Source organism: Schistocerca cancellata, unplaced genomic scaffold (assembly GCF_023864275.1).
Source record: "Schistocerca cancellata isolate TAMUIC-IGC-003103 unplaced genomic scaffold, iqSchCanc2.1 HiC_scaffold_264, whole genome shotgun sequence".
NCBI classification, from domain to species: domain Eukaryota; kingdom Metazoa; phylum Arthropoda; class Insecta; order Orthoptera; family Acrididae; genus Schistocerca; species Schistocerca cancellata.
This window is the reverse complement of record NW_026046286.1, coordinates 1-5,000: the sequence shown is the minus strand read 5'-3', so window position 1 is coordinate 5,000 and position 5,000 is coordinate 1. Positions and strand designations below refer to the sequence as shown.

The 5,000-nt window shown below is 54.4% G+C and overlaps 1 non-coding gene and 1 pseudogene across 1 annotated transcript; both read left to right on the top strand.

Annotated features, from left to right (window-relative positions):
* Positions 1 to 2,616: 2,616 nt before the first annotated feature.
* On the top strand, positions 2,617 to 4,525 carry LOC126113879 (small subunit ribosomal RNA). Its single transcript, XR_007524955.1, has one exon. It is a non-coding gene; the product is annotated as a small subunit ribosomal RNA (ribosomal RNA).
* A 352-nt stretch (positions 4,526 to 4,877) lies between these two features.
* LOC126113876 (5.8S ribosomal RNA) lies at positions 4,878 to 5,000 on the top strand (annotated as a pseudogene; the record flags this gene model as incomplete).

Genomic DNA, 5,000 nt, shown 5'->3' with positions numbered 1-5,000 from the left:
AACCTGTGTTGCACCTTAACCTACCTCAATTTGCACCGCAATGTAACTCAATTTGCACCGCAATGTAACTCAATTTGCACCGCAATGTAACTCAATTTGCACCGCAATGTAACTCAATTTGCACCGCAATGTAACTCAATTTGCACCGCAATGTAACTCAATTTGCACCGCAATGTAACGCAATTTGCACCGCAATGTAACGCAATTTGCACCGCAATGTAACGCAATTTGCACCGCAATGTAACGCAATTTGCACCGCAATGTAACGCAATTTGTACCGCAATCTACCCCCATGTTGTGCCTTAACCTAACCCACGTTGTGCCTTAACCTAACCCACGTTGTGCCTTAACCTAACCCACGTTGTGGCTTAACCTAACCCACGTTGTGGCTTAACCTAACCCACGTTGTGGCTTAACCTAACCCACGTTGTGGCTTAACCTAACCCACGTTGTGGCTTAACCTAACCCACGTTGTGGCTTAACCTAACCCACGTTGTGGCTTAACCTAACCCACGTTGTGGCTTAACCTAACCCACGTTGTGGCTTAACCTAACCCACGTTGTGGCTTAACCTAACCCACGTTGTGGCTTAACCTAACCCACGTTGTGGCTTAACCTAACCCACGTTGTGGCTTAACCTAACCCACGTTGTGGCTTAACCTAACCCACGTTGTGGCTTAACCTAACCCACGTTGTGGCTTAACCTAACCCACGTTGTGGCTTAACCTAACCCACGTTGTGCCTTAACCTAACCCACGTTGTGCCTTAACCTAACCCACGTTGTGCCTTAACCTAACCCACGTTGTGCCTTAACCTAACCCACGTTGTGCCTTAACCTAACCCACGTTGTGGCTTAACCTAACCCACGTTGTGGCTTAACCTAACCCACGTTGTGGCTTAACCTAACCCACGTTGTGGCTTAACCTAACCCACGTTGTGGCTTAACCTAACCCACGTTGTGGCTTAACCTAACCCACGTTGTGGCTTAACCTAACCCACGTTGTGCCTTAACCTAACCCACGTTGTGCCTTAACCTAACCCACGTTGTGCCTTAACCTAACCCACGTTGTGCCTTAACCTAACCCACGTTGTGCCTTAACCTAACCCACGTTGTGCCTTAACCTAACCCACGTTGTGCCTTAACCTAACCCACGTTGTGCCTTAACCTAACCCACGTTGTGCCTTAACCTAACCCACGTTGTGCCTTACCCTGCTCTGTAATTGGCATATGACACGTTACATTAATGTATTGTTGTCCAACCGCAACCGGCTCAGAATGTTGTGTACACAGCTATGTGTCATCTCCCCATAACAGCTGCATTGCAGTGTGGTACGCCATAGAGACGTGTGGGGAGTAATGGACGCAGTGGATGGCGATCAGCATGAGCCGTCTGTTCATGTAGTGGCGCGTGTATGCAGACGTAGTAGTCTCTTCTCACACAATGTGATAGCACGGTGCCCCGCGTTCCACATCTGCGACATGCTACAGAGGCCGGTTGACAGTTGGTCGCGCAATGGAGATCGCATATGTACGGGGGCACCTTCCACGTGCCCTCTAGTCGGGCACATTTTGTTGCGTGGATGTGAGCGAATGTAGTGTGTCTTGACACCTGACAGGCAGGCATGCAATAATAGTTGACTTTGCAAACGGGGATGGACGTGTACGTTTACTGGTGACGTTACGCAAATGAACAACTGGTAACCCGTTGTGGTGCGGTTGATCTTGCTGGAGGTACATCTGTGAGGGCAACGATCGGTACAGCTACGAAGCGGTCCCCACCATACCAACGAACGTGAATGTGAATCTGGGTGTGAAGCGATACGCGGCTGTGGGTGGGTGGGACTGTCCCCGGCCGGTGAGGGGGGGCCGCCCGGCGTGCTGGCCGCGCGGTGCGTGGGCGCACGCGCTACAGCCGGCTGGTGGGGGCGCCCAGTGGCAGGCGCGCCGGCCGACGGACGCGGCAGGCGGCGCAGCTGCGCGCCGGGGCACCCTGCGCGCGGCGCCGTGCAGCCAAAGTGGGTCCTCGCGGACCCGGTGCGAAGCGCGGTGGACATCTGCAGTGTGCTGGTCCGATTGAGGACTGTGTGCGTTGAGGATGCGCCGCCGCCCGGCACTCGGCGCCGCGACGCCGTCTGCTGCTCGGTCGCCCCAGCGGTTCTCGCTGGTGGTTTGTATCGCAGTTGTGCGGACGTGTTGGCACGTGCGCTGTGCTGGGAGAGTTCGCTTCGGCACCCACGTGGGGCCTTTGCCCTTCTGTGGCGCTGGCGTTGGAGCTGCCGGTCACCGTAGGTGGCGCGTGTTGTCTCCCGCCGGCAATGCCACGACAGCACGCTCCCGGGCCTCTGTCGGCAGCGGCAAGCTCAGTTGGGAGCACGGGTGGTCGCACCTAAAGCGTCTACTCGCCTAACTCCGGGCGATTGCGCCTCTCTCGAACCCGACCAAGTACTTAGGACGGCGCTGCGCGCCGCCGGGACCTGAGAGGGTTTCGAGGTGTATTGTGCAGGGGAGCCCAGCCTCCTCCTGTTTGCAGAATAATTGAGCGGACGCTTGCGTGTTCGCGCGGGCCCCCGGGACACACTCCCGGGCGGCCGGCTGCTCAGCTCTAGTTGACGCAGCTCCCTGGTTGATCCTGCCAGTAGTCATATGCTTGTCTCAAAGATTAAGCCATGCATGTCTCAGTACAAGCCGCATTAAGGTGAAACCGCGAATGGCTCATTAAATCAGTTATGGTTCCTTAGATCGTACCCACGTTACTTGGATAACTGTGGTAATTCTAGAGCTAATACATGCAAACAGAGTCCCGACCAGAGATGGAAGGGACGCTTTTATTAGATCAAAACCAATCGGTCGGCTCGTCCGGTCCGTTTGCCTTGGTGACTCTGAATAACTTTGGGCTGATCGCACGGTCCTCGTACCGGCGACGCATCTTTCAAATGTCTGCCTTATCAACTGTCGATGGTAGGTTCTGCGCCTACCATGGTTGTAACGGGTAACGGGGAATCAGGGTTCGATTCCGGAGAGGGAGCCTGAGAAACGGCTACCACATCCAAGGAAGGCAGCAGGCGCGCAAATTACCCACTCCCGGCACGGGGAGGTAGTGACGAAAAATAACGATACGGGACTCATCCGAGGCCCCGTAATCGGAATGAGTACACTTTAAATCCTTTAACGAGTATCTATTGGAGGGCAAGTCTGGTGCCAGCAGCCGCGGTAATTCCAGCTCCAATAGCGTATATTAAAGTTGTTGCGGTTAAAAAGCTCGTAGTTGGATTTGTGTCCCACGCTGTTGGTTCACCGCCCGTCGGTGTTTAACTGGCATGTATCGTGGGACGTCCTGCCGGTGGGGCGAGCCGAAGGCGTGCGACCGCCTCGTGCGTGTTCGTGCGTCCCGAGGCGGACCCCGTTGAAATCCTACCAAGGTGCTCTTTATTGAGTGTCTGGGTGGGCCGGCACGTTTACTTTGAACAAATTAGAGTGCTTAAAGCAGGCAAGCCCGCCTGAATACTGTGTGCATGGAATAATGGAATAGGACCTCGGTTCTATTTTGTTGGTTTTCGGAACCCGAGGTAATGATTAATAGGGACAGGCGGGGGCATTCGTATTGCGACGTTAGAGGTGAAATTCTTGGATCGTCGCAAGACGAACAGAAGCGAAAGCATTTGCCAAGTATGTTTTCATTAATCAAGAACGAAAGTTAGAGGTTCGAAGGCGATCAGATACCGCCCTAGTTCTAACCATAAACGATGCCAGCCAGCGATCCGCCGCAGTTCCTCCGATGACTCGGCGGGCAGCCTCCGGGAAACCAAAGCTTTTGGGTTCCGGGGGAAGTATGGTTGCAAAGCTGAAACTTAAAGGAATTGACGGAAGGGCACCACCAGGAGTGGAGCCTGCGGCTTAATTTGACTCAACACGGGAAACCTCACCAGGCCCGGACACCGGAAGGATTGACAGATTGATAGCTCTTTCTTGATTCGGTGGGTGGTGGTGCATGGCCGTTCTTAGTTGGTGGAGCGATTTGTCTGGTTAATTCCGATAACGAACGAGACTCTAGCCTGCTAACTAGTCGCGTGACATCCTTCGTGCTGTCAGCGATTACTTTTCTTCTTAGAGGGACAGGCGGCTTCTAGCCGCACGAGATTGAGCAATAACAGGTCTGTGATGCCCTTAGATGTTCTGGGCCGCACGCGCGCTACACTGAAGGAATCAGCGTGTCTTCCTAGGCCGAAAGGTCGGGGTAACCCGCTGAACCTCCTTCGTGCTAGGGATTGGGGCTTGCAATTGTTCCCCATGAACGAGGAATTCCCAGTAAGCGCGAGTCATAAGCTCGCGTTGATTACGTCCCTGCCCTTTGTACACACCGCCCGTCGCTACTACCGATTGAATGATTTAGTGAGGTCTTCGGACTGGTACGCGGCATCGACTCTGTCGTTGCCGATGCTACCGGAAAGATGACCAAACTTGATCATTTAGAGGAAGTAAAAGTCGTAACAAGGTTTCCGTAGGTGAACCTGCGGAAGGATCATTACCGACTAGACTGCATGTCTTTCGATGTGCGTGTCGTGTCGCGCAACACGCTACCTGTACGGCAGCAGCCGTGCGCCGCGTGCGGAACCACGCGTGCCTCTCAAAACTAACGGAAATGTTGTGTGGTACGAGCGCTGAAGCTCTGGAGCGGCTGGCCTGCGGCACCTGGCGCCTCGCGCCGGTTTTGAATGACTTTCGCCCGAGTGCCTGTCCGCTCCGGTGTGGAGCCGTACGACGCCCATCGGCCGTGAGGCCGTTGGACACAGGAATGCTGGAACAGGGGGCCGTCAAACGCCTCAGTCCCGCCTATGCAACTGTCTTGAAAGAGACAGTGGAAACTAAATGAAAAAGATCACCCAGGACGGTGGATCACTCGGCTCGTGGGTCGATGAAGAACGCAGCAAATTGCGCGTCGACATGTGAACTGCAGGACACATGAACATCGACGTTTCGAACGCACATTGCGGTCCATGGAT